Genomic DNA, 12,257 nt, shown 5'->3' with positions numbered 1-12,257 from the left:
ATGCTATCGCACCTAACGTTTAAATGGACACTTTTTGCCAAAGAGCATATAAGCCCTTAGCTCTTATCTTGAGAGCATTGATGTTGTATTCCATTCCAATGAATAACATTTCCAATAGAATTAGAAGGAAACATAAGAAAGAAAAGTAGGAGAATCATTTATTTTATAATTTATTCTGCTCTGCTCTGGGTCATATATGACAAACCCACAGCCAACATCATACTCAATGTGCAAAAATTAAAATCATTTCTATTAAGATCAGGAAGAAGACAGGAATGTCCACATTCACCACTCTTATTCCACATACTACTGGAAAGCCTAGCCCCAGAAGTCACAACTACGACACTAAAAAATAATAAAAGGCTTCCAAATTGAAAAGGAAGAAATGAAATTGTCATTATTTTCTGATGAAATGATACTGTACATAGAGAACCCTAAGGATTATACCTCCAAACTACTAGAACTGATAAATGAATTAAGAAAAGTAGCAGGATACCTAATAAATATTCAGAAATTGGTTGCATTTTACACATTAATAGTGAACCATCAAAAAAGGAAACTAAGAAAACAATCCAATTTATAATTGCATTAAAAAAACCCTAAGGATAAATTTAACCAAGGAGGTAAAAGATATGTACTCAGAAAATTACAAGACACTGATGAAAGAAATTGAAGAAGACACTAATGAATGGAAGCATATACAGTGCTCATGAATTAGAAAATTTAACATTAAAATATGCTTACTACTCAAAGTAATCTATAGACTTAATATAATTCCTATAAAAAACCAATGATGTGTTACACAGAATTAGAACTAATTGTAAAATTTGTATAGAATCACAAATGACCATGAGTAGCAAAAGAAATCTTGAAAAAGTAGAACAAAATGTATCACACCACTTGATATGTAAAACAACAACAACAAAACACTACAAGGCAATAGTAATCAAAACAGCCCCATACTGGCATAGAAACAGACCACAGATCAATGGAACAGAATAGAGAGCCCACACCTATATGGTCATTACTCTATGACAATGGGATAAAGACAGTCTATTCAGTAAATGGTGCTGCAAAAACTGTAATTAAACCATCTTATTACACCACATGCAAGGATAAACTCAAAATGGCTTAGAGACTTAAATATAAGATCTGAAACCATAAAAGTCCATGAAGAAAATATAGGTAGTAAAATCTTGGACATTTCTTGTAGCGATATGTTTTCTGATACATCTCCTAGGGCAAGGGAAACAAAATAAAAAAAATGAACAGATTGGACTACATCAAACTAAAAATGTTTTGCACAGCAAGGGAAATCATCAACAAAATGGGGGAAAAAAACAACCTATTTAATGGAAGAGAGATATTCATCAATGATACAACGTATAAGGGGTTAATACCCAAAATTTGTAAACTCAACACCAGAAAACAAACAAACCACTTAAAAAGTGATAAACACATAATACACTGTACAGATGATGTATTATAGAATTGTGCTCTTAAAACCTATATAATTTTATTAACCAATGTCACCCCAATAAATTCAATAAATTTAAAAAAAAAGTGGGCAGAAGACCTGAACAGACACTTCTCAAAAGACATACAGATGGCCAATAAACATATGAACATTTTCTCAGCATCACTAATCATCTTAGAAATGCAAATCAACACTGTAATGAGATATTAGCTCACACCTGTCAAAGTGGCAATCATCCATAAATCAACAAACAATAAGTGTTGGGAAGATGTGCAGAAAGGGGAACGCTTGTCCACGGTTGGTGGGAAATGCAGGCTGGTGCAACCACTATGGAAAACACAGTGGAAATTCCTCAGAAAATTAAAAATGGAATTGCCTCATCATCCAGTGATTCCACTTCCAAAAATACCAAAAAAATCCAAACATTTATTTGGGACTCACCCTTTGGATAAAAGTAGGTACCCTTATAGCTTCTTGATGATACTTGGGATGGGCCTACAGAGGAAGCTGGACCCTCTCTGTTCATTTAAGCAGGTGGGATTCATTTTAGTCTTTGGCTGATATGGCACCAAAACTCTACGTACTGCCATCACTTCATTTTATAGATAGGAAAACAAGGCTCAAAGAGATTCAAAACCTTGTTTAAATCCACAGTTAACAAGGAGCAGTCAGAATCACACCCAGACAGTCTGACTAGACACTCTAATTAGCACTAAATCTGATAAAGAGAGTGGCAGGATGATTCTGCTATTTCAAATAATTCCTCCAAGAAACAAAAAGAAATTGTGTGTGAGATAGTTACGTGTTAGGGTGAGCTGATGTCACAGCATGATGGGAGGGTATCTCTGGCATTTTACAACAGGCAAGAGTCACGCAAGAATATCTTGCAACTGCCTTGTGTACACAACACTGAGATAATATTTATTTCAGCAAATATTTTGAATCTGTTCATTTTTATACTCCAAGGTTTGGCAAACCTAACATTTTCTTAGCCCAGCTAGCGTAACCTATTTTAATCTATTTTTCTAATAAAATTAGAGTTTTAGGTTAAAGGAAAATATTTACTAAAGCAAATGTTGTTTTCACTGTAATGTTGTTTAATTTAACCAAACCAGTGATTCAGTTGCCTCTGGAACAAGCTCTGCAGATCGTGAAGTTTGGGAAGGTTAAAACATATAATCAACTGGAATTCTTGAGGACTCTTAAAATCTCGACTAATATGTTATCATTTTCAATCAATTTTTGAGAACATATACAGAATCTACTTTGTTGCCATGAATGCATGTCTAGAAAGCTAGGGTGTGGCTATTGATTCCTAATGTCCACTGAGAATAAATTATTGAATATAATGTACCTGAATTTTTCTTCTAAATTTAATTGTAAGTAAGTCATTTATGTCAGTATCTTTTGGGGGAACGTCTAGCTTAACAAAAAGGTGGTAAAATTTCATGTATTATATTTGGAGATTAAAGATTAAGCCCAAGCAAAAGTTATAAATTTGCCGTTGCTCAACTAAATTTGTTTGATTGAATAGAGATACTGTCATTTAAGAACACCAACAAATGGAGACTCTCTCATGTAAAGATGCCTTCAAAACCTCAGACTCCAGTGTCTCCTATTTCCAGAACTTCACCAACCTCTTACCAGGCATGTCTCCTGGGATTTTAAAGAAACATACCCCCAAAAGAATTCATTATCTTTCTGTCTCAAACCTGTTACTTCCCAGGCTATATGCTGGTCTGAAGCTAGAAACTGCAGAGTCATCATTGATTTAATTTTGTACCTGTTGGCTTTGCAAGTGGAATTGCTGACCTATTCTTTTTTAACTTTTCATTTTTCAATAAATGTACAGAAATATTGTAAAACAGTACTAAGAATTTCCATATGCCTTTTATCTGAATTGGTCACCAACTTTAAATGTTAACATTGTCTAATGTTTGCTTTATCATTCATATTTATTTTCTCTATGTATATGTATACATACATACATTTATATATTTTCTGTTCTGTTTGAGAGTAAGGTAAAGACTGTATACTCTTTTCTCCCTAATTATTTCTTGTTACTTACTAAGAATAAGAACATTCTCCTGCATAATCACAGTGAAACTTCTGGAATCATAAAAATTAGCATTGGGGCCATACACATGGTGACAGATGATGATTTATTTGACTTTGGGTTGTGGGCACACAATGCAATATACAGATCATATATCATATAAATCTACATTTGAAACCTATACCATCTTCTTAACCAATGTCACTCCAATAAATTTAACTAAAAAAACTTGCTAGGAAAAAAAAAACAGATTAGTGGATGCTTAGAGGCTGGAGGGGAGGGGTGTCAAAATGGGTGAAGAAGATCAAAGGGTGCAAACCTCCAGTTCTAAAAAAAATTAACATTGACACAATGCTAATATTTAATCCATATTACCTACTCCAATTATGTTAATTGTCTCTTTAATGTCTTTTGCAGCACATTTTTTGCTGGTCCAGGATGGAATTAGGATCATACTTGCACTTTGTTTTCATATCCCTTGATGTGGTATGGTTCTTCAGACTTTGTTTTTTATGACATAGATATTTTTGGAGACTACAGTCCATTGATTTTATGTCTATAAATTCGGGTTTATCTGATATTTTTTCAAGATTAGTTTCAGTTTATGAATTTGTGTCAGAATTATAATGTGATACTGTGTCCTCAGTACATCACATCAGCAGGCACAGGGTGTCTATCTGTCTCATTGTGGACAATTTTACCTTTATTACTTGTCTAAGTGTTTATTTACTGTTTTCTTGTCATTCACTTCTTCATTCCTTGCCCTTTGGTGCTGTCAATTCTGGAAATCTTCCAAATTCAGACTTTCTCTTCCATTCCCACGGCCTTTGCTTAGATTGTTGCATTAGCTTCTCAATCTATCTCTTAATTCCATCTCTGTTCTAGTCCTTCTTCCATCATTTTCCTACAGTTGTATTTCTGAAATACAAATTTGGCCATTAATTTCCCTGACCTTCAACAATTAAGACCTTAATTCCATGCAACTGTTTATAGCAGCATTTCCAAATTACCTTATGTGGAACACTGGCTCTTCAAAATAACCTGTTGAAAAAAGGGTTCTACTGTCAAGAAATATGGGAAATTCTTAGTTACTATATCTTGTATAGACATATAGATTAACATATCGATGACTCTGAGAAGTTCTGCAGAAGTAAGCCCAGCATTTCTCAAACTTACATGAACACAAAACTTTTTGTTTCCCATAGTTGACTATATATAACCTAAGAAACATAAAATACCTTTGGGAAGATATTGCTATGTAGCCTATACTCCTTACAATGAAATTCACACCTTGCCTCTCTTTACCAGGACAAATTCTATCACTTTCCCTAACAACATTTTCTCTCTTTCATCAATCACAACTACTACTATGACCTCATTACACCCCATATTCATATGTCTTGTTAATGCACAAACAATGCCCTCAGTCTAGAATGCCCTTCACTGCTCCATCTCTTATGGAAAACACACACACACACACACACACACACACACATTCCTCCTGTGTGTCTCTTTGATTGCTCACAGAGAACACTTCTGTGACCAGATGTGTATTTCCTTACTCTCACACTACATTCCTTCAATGCTGGCATTTCTAATCACCAAATGTGTGATAGATTTTCCCACACTGAAAAATTCTGTCACACCAGCTGGGTGCCCTGCAGTTTAACTCAATTCTGACACTATCTACCTGAAGATAACATCAGATCCCACAAGTTAAGACTCAGACCTATAAGACCACCTTCCCACTACTTCAGAATCCAATTACAAGTCCAGGTTGTTACTTGTACTTCTGAAAGATTGACTATCATTCTGAGGTGCCTACAAATCCCAGCTTGAATTAATTTCCTAAAGTGACTCACAGAATTCAGGAAGCAATTTATTTACTAGATTACTAGTTTATTATAAAAAGATATAACTCAGGAACAGCCAGATGAAAGAGATGCAGAGGGCAAGGTATGGAGAAGGACTTAGGTTCTTCCATGCCTTCCCCAAGCATGCCACTTTTTTAGCAATTCCATGTGTTCATCAACCCTTAAACTGCCTCCAACCCTGCCTGTCCTTTGGGAGTTTTATGAAGGCTTCATTACTTAGGAATAATTGATTGGCCATTGATGATTGACCTCAGTTTTTGGCCCCTCTCTCTTCCCCAGAGGCCAGAGAGTGGTGCTGAAAGTTTCAACCCTCTAATCTGGCAGACACCAGGTATAATTGAAAGGCACTTGTTAGAATAACTAAAGACATCTTCGTCTCTCTCATCACTTAAGAACTTTCCATTAAAAAAAAGAAATTCCAAGAGTTTTAGAAGTTCTATGCCTTGAACAGTCACTGTATTGCGTCACTTACACTGCTGACCCAGTTCACATGCAGCCTTCCTCCCTAAAATTTGCATTGTTCTCTATCTTTACTCCCTTCCTGCAGCCCTCTGTTGAGGGCTTAACATACTGCACAAAATTACATGTTTGCACATGTCTCTCTCCCCACATGGAAGAGCTTCTTGAGCCCATGGGCTTCTTCTTGTACATCTCACAAACATCACAGTTTTGGTAAACTCTAACTGACTGATTGTTGAATAAGTGAATGAACACAGTCTTGATATTTTCTACATGCTGAGACTATTATTGAGGCTACATATGAGACTATTATTTGGTATATTTGCTGACTTCAACTATACCTAGTGATTATATTACATTCTAGATACTGAAAGGGACTTTTGTATAAGCCAAAATGGTAAGTATTCAACATAGATCATTGATTTTTCATTCCTCTTTTCTCACATCACTCACCTATATTTGGAAATATATTTTACAAAGTATATGTGGTAAATAAGTTGACTTGTTTGAATATTAATAAAAATCGACAAGTATCTTAATTCATTTTACCAGATAAGTTTTCTGGTTACTGATAAGAAAACTGATCTTATTGTACACAAATGAAGAAACAGTATTCTCACATTTGTTCTAACTTTCATAAACATAGCTATCTCACAGTGTTCTTTTTTTTTTAGACCTTACCTGAGAATACATTCACTGACCCTAGAGGAAAAGGTCGGGGGTGGAGGTAGTGGGCAGAGAGAGAAACATTGATTGGTTACCTCCCAGATGTGTCCAACTAGGGATTGAACCTGCAACCCCTTGGTGGATGGATGATGCTCCAACCAACTGAGCTACTCTGCCAGGTCAGCCTTCTTCTTGCAATTAAAGGTGTGATCCATTAGATTTTACATTTTTTTCAACAGAGTTGATAAAAGCCTTTGTCTATGACAACTGTGTATTCTCAACATGCATCTTTGCACTTTAGCTCCCCAAAAGAGGGGCTACTTTTATTACCCATACAGGAAAAGTGGATCCTCTAAAAGGGTCACGAAACAGACTCTTCTAATCAGAGACCTTGGAGCCTGAATGTGTGCAACTTGGTTCCTCTCCCTTTGAAGTAAATCTTATGGGAGTAAATTTTTCCATAGCAGGGGAGACACTGTGATTTTTCCTTATTGCACTCCAATTTCTTGAGAATGTGCATGAAGTCAGATGTTGAACTACACTCTAGATTTCTGACTTCTATTTTGATTACACTCCATATGATTACAGCACAAGTGTAGATTATACCACTCAACCTCCCTACACACTATGATTCATAAGGAAACCTCTTTTACTGGCAGCCAACAAATCAAGAGCTTGGGATAGCAGGGTTTGAGAGCATGTATTCAGAATGGGCTTGGGCTGGGAAGGAATGCGCTGTGCATTCCAGGTTGGCAAAAGTGTAGTTTCCTTTAAAACTGCAAGGAAGGGATGAACTGTTGATGATGAAAAAGAGTCAAGGAGGCTGTAAATTCTCAGTAAATTAGGTCAAAAAATAAGTAAGGTCATAATTCTCTTCTTTCCTTCCTTCCTTCTATTTTTCATTTCTCTGAAGTGTTTTCTAAGCTGAGACATTAATTATAAGTTTTTCCAAAGTCCCTTATTCTTTGTGTGATGGACAAGCCACAATGTTATTATATTTAGCTATTTCTGAAACTACACACTGATCCATCCCTAAAGTCACTGCTAAACTTGTAATGCTGAAGTATGTGCTAGTTTGCATCGGCATTACCATACAAGGCAGCTTGGAATTCCTCGTGTTAACCTTTTATTACTTTTTTCAAGTTTTCCAAGCATTGCCAAACATCTTGAACTTTGTGGAATGATTATAAAATTTATAAACATAAATCTCTGATTCCACTTTGAACCTGTAAAAGAATGCCAAAATTATATTAACAATGCCCATTTCAAATCAAAGACCTGCAATAACATTTTGATTACTTTGACCTTAGAAAACATTTGTTGATATCACTGGACAATTGATAAACAGACATTCCAACGGCTTTGCTGGTTTTCAAAAAGATTATACAACCCAGAAACAAAGCTTCGGTTGTTTTCAAATGCCTGACATTTAGAAAGCTGCCCCTTTAAAATCTCCAAAACATTTGTTAGAAACACTTCATAATGTAAGTATGCTTCCTTTGGCACCTCAGCAGAGCAGTTCTCATATTCAGCTCAGAATATGAGAGATTTGGTTGAGAAACAGAAAGGATTTTAATAGGCTGATATTGAGCTACTGCTGGTTGTGTGGCCTAGAATCAATGCGATATGGAGCAACTCCTTGATGAGGGAAGACCATTCTTTACAGGATGAGCTAATGCTGCTGGAAGATGCACAGGTGCATGGAAGAAGCTCTGTGGAAGGGCAAACAAGCAAAAGAAATTGTTATGTTGCCCTGAGATAGCTTATATGAAGGGGAAGAGACATGTACACTGTCTGGCAGTATGGTAAAATAAATACGAATTCAGACTTTAGAGCTAGATTGCCTGAGTTTGAGTTCCAGTTCTAATGCTTCCACCCTTAGTGCCTTTGGTCAAATTACATAACCCCACTGTCCTCAGTTTCCTTATCTTTAAATGATATAATAGAAGTACCAACCTCCAAGGGTGGTGAGGATCGGGTGTATGTGTATAAAACATTTAGAAGAGTGACTAGCTTTGATCTTCAAAATAATGTTAAGGCAATTTTAAAAAGGAGAGAGAGACTAAGAATGGATTCTGTTTTTAAAAACTGTTTCAGCCAAAATCTTCTCTCATATGATAATGCTTGTCCTAACACATATGCATACCAGAAGACTCATTCTAAAAATTAACCCTTCCTTTGGTAAAATCTATATTAGGTATTCTGATAAAGGCTCTATGAGTATCCCCCATAGACCTTTTGGCTGGAGAGAAGTAATGAAAATTCCCATGTTCATTTTATAAGTGAAGAAGAATTATTTTCAGCCCTTGATGGGAATACTGCACCCTCCTGCTGGATGCCACTCCTTGACACAGGAGCTCTGCCTGCCTGCTTGCTCTGTCTTAATGTTGCCATGGATTGGGCAGAGAGGAATCCTTAATAAATATTCAATGGTGATGATGATTTCACAATAGTGTCTAACAGTTACCTTGTTGATTTTGCAAAACCCTACAGGGTATTTCCTGATATTGGAAAATACTGGGTGCAGTACTATTTGGCAGAAAGTCAATTCAGAATGAAAGTACAGTATGTTGCTGTGGTCCTACCTTGTTTTCGAGTTTCTCTCTTCCTCCCTAGCCCTTATTTCAAGCTATTAGCAGAAATTCATTTGGAACAAGGAGAAAGAAAATGTGTGTGGAAAAAAATAATGTACTACATACCTTTGTCAAGCAGGACTCCCAACACTCTAACATGCTCCCTTGCTCTTCAGTCCTTCATAAACTTAAGTAGTTTAAAGGTATGATCCCTAAATTATATAAATTGCAATCCTAAGGAATTCATTTTTAATTTTTAAAAAATTCAAGAAATAGGGTAAATCACTGATTATGTATAGTATCACATGCCATTATTGTTTGGTAAACTGTAAGTATTGACAAACTGGACTACTCTCAAGATTTAATCTTTTCTATTTGATTTACCACAATGGATTGATAGTTTAACTGCCTGTTTCCTTTATGAGATATGAGATTGTGAACTTCTTGAGGGCAAGAACTATAGTGAATATAGTTTTACAACCACAGTACTTCGGAGCAAAATAAATAAATCTCCTTTCAATTTTCCTTAAGTAACTTTACTTCATAATTTTTTTTGTTATTTTTTTTGGAAAATAAACATGGCCCTGTATTCTAAGTTCTTTCCCCTTGAATCTTTAGCTGCACTAAAGGTGTTTCTCACCTTGGCAACAGGATTGCTGAGGATTCCATTTGTCCAGTAAAACAATTCAAAATCTGAAGACTCCCCATGGGAATATAAGCCTCCTGCTTGCTCCCAGGCCATGATCCTAACCCCTGGAATGTGTTGAAAATAGTGTTCACCAAGTTCTCTGTTTCTAGATTATTATAAATGTTCTTGATGATTTTAAATTCTACGGATAGTTTATGGACTTAACATTTATTAAAACTACAGCCAGGCCTGGCTGGTGTAGCTCAGTGGTTTGAGTGCCAGCCTGCGAAAAAAGGTCATTGGTTAGATCCCCAGTCAGGGCACATGCCTGGGTTGTGAGCCAGGTCCCCAGTTGGGGGTGTGGGAGAGGCAACTGATCAATGTTTCTCTCACACATTGATGTTTTCCTCCCTCCCTTCAACTCTAACAATAACTAAATATTTTTTAAAACAAAACTATACAACTGTATAAACCCTTAAGCAAAAGGAGAGGGAATATGGATAAAAGAATAAAAGCTAATATCCTCAGTAGTGCATTTGTATAAATAACATTTTTTAGCATAGAGTAAATTCACGTTTTGCAGGAATTCTCCCATATGCATTGAATAATTGCTAGATGTTACAGATACCATGGCTACATAGCAAATTACCCCAAAATTTTGTGGCATAAAGCAACTATTCCTGTTCCAGCCAATGAAATGGAACAGAAGGTAAGTCGATTGGGGGCTCCCAGGAAAGATTTCTCTCCTTGTTGAGAGTAAAATGCCCTTTTGCTCCCTCTCTGCTTTATATTTTGTGCACTGTCAGGCGAAGGAGTGGTACTTGCATAAAAGGGCAAACCTGAGAATGGAAGGCAATGCATACAGGATGGCAGAGAGTTAAAAAAAAAATGCTTCTTCCGAGTCAAATTTGTGCTAGCCTGTGTCTTGTCTTTAAGACAGTCTTAGCAGTGTTTTTAGTTACTTATAGCCAAAAGCATTCTTAACTGATTACTCATCCTTCTTTAGCAAACTATCAGAACTAACCTTGGTATGCCTCTCAGCCTTCTTTACCCCAGGCATCTCTATTTTTTGGCCTCTTTTAGAAGCCTGATATCCATTCTCCTTTGTTAAATCCCCTAATCTGGCCCTATCCCTTTCTACATTCCTTAATGTTACCTCTTGAAGTCCACCTTCTGTGAACTGCGAGCTTGCTTGTACTCTCAACCATGTCATCTCCTTGCTCCAGCTGATGCTCATTATGCTTCAAGGTCTGTATCTTCTGCAGTACTCTGAAGTGGAGACCAGGCATTTTTTTCCTGAAGATGGGCATTTCACAGTGCTTGTAGGGTAGCTGTCTTATTCACTCTTCATTGTTATTTCCACCATTTTCCCTGTTGTTATTCTTGGTGACTTCAATGTATTCACAGGTGTCCATCCCACACTGGGCCTGTTATTTCCTAGACTCCTCAAATCTAACATTATCCTCCATCCTACTCAGCTGTAACTCTGAGGAGGAGAGGGAGAATCAATAGGACTTGGCCAGGTCTCTTGCCTTTTTTGAACTATACCATAATGACTTCACAATCGGTATTCTGGTGACATCAACTCAAATGTCTCTGCCATTTGATAATGGTGGACTCTAGTAAAAATAACTGGGTATAAGGTTTTGTTGCTGTTGTTATTGTCTGAAGGTCAAGATATCCCAGGGAAAATTATCATTGAAGAAAAATTAATAGCAGTTTTCATAAATGTGAGCATAAAATGATATTCAAAACAAGTATAAAAGGTTAATGATATCTTGTTTTAAATGTTTTAAAATACATTATCAGATGAAATAGAAGCTACAGTGGCATGTTGTTTCCCATGAAAAGACAGAATAATCAGCTAAAGCTTTAGTAAATATAGGAAAAAGGGTTCTATTAGTCAAGCAAGAATGTGTTCCAGGTTGTATACTCAAAATGTACCCATGTATCCCACCACAATGAGTCCTTTTTATATATGTGAGCATTCAGTATAATCATCAAAGTTCTCATTGAACGCTTAAATCATGAGAGGTCAGGGGGGCAGAGAGAACCTAGCAAGAATTTGTAGTAAAGGGCTCTTTTATGGAGACATTACAGGAGTCATTAGTTTTCTGACAAAGTAAGTGAACATCCGGAAGACAAGTTCAGATATGCCAGGGCATCTTGAGGCAAAGGTTTATGACTGATCTTGGGTGGTGGTGTCTTTTTGGTAGCCATGGTGATGTTGGATGAGTTCAAACATTGCGTGTTAGAAATTCCTTAAGAATGAGTCAATAATAAATCTTTTGCCTTTGGTAAAATTGGGCTGAAATACTTTGGAAATCTATGCATGAAGACCTCAGAGTCATAGAAGTTTCACTTAATGTTGGTTAAAGGAAAAAACTTAGCTATTCTTTAAGCTATTCATTTAGCTATTCATTTCCTAAGCAAACAAATAAATAAAATAGATAGACAGACAGAGAAATAAAGATATCATACAAGATATATGAAAGCCAGTGAGTCTCTTGAGCAACTGGTATTT

Source organism: Desmodus rotundus, chromosome 6, assembly GCF_022682495.2.
Source record: "Desmodus rotundus isolate HL8 chromosome 6, HLdesRot8A.1, whole genome shotgun sequence".
Taxonomy (NCBI): Eukaryota; Metazoa; Chordata; class Mammalia; order Chiroptera; family Phyllostomidae; genus Desmodus; species Desmodus rotundus.
Note: the sequence above shows the minus strand (reverse complement) of the source record.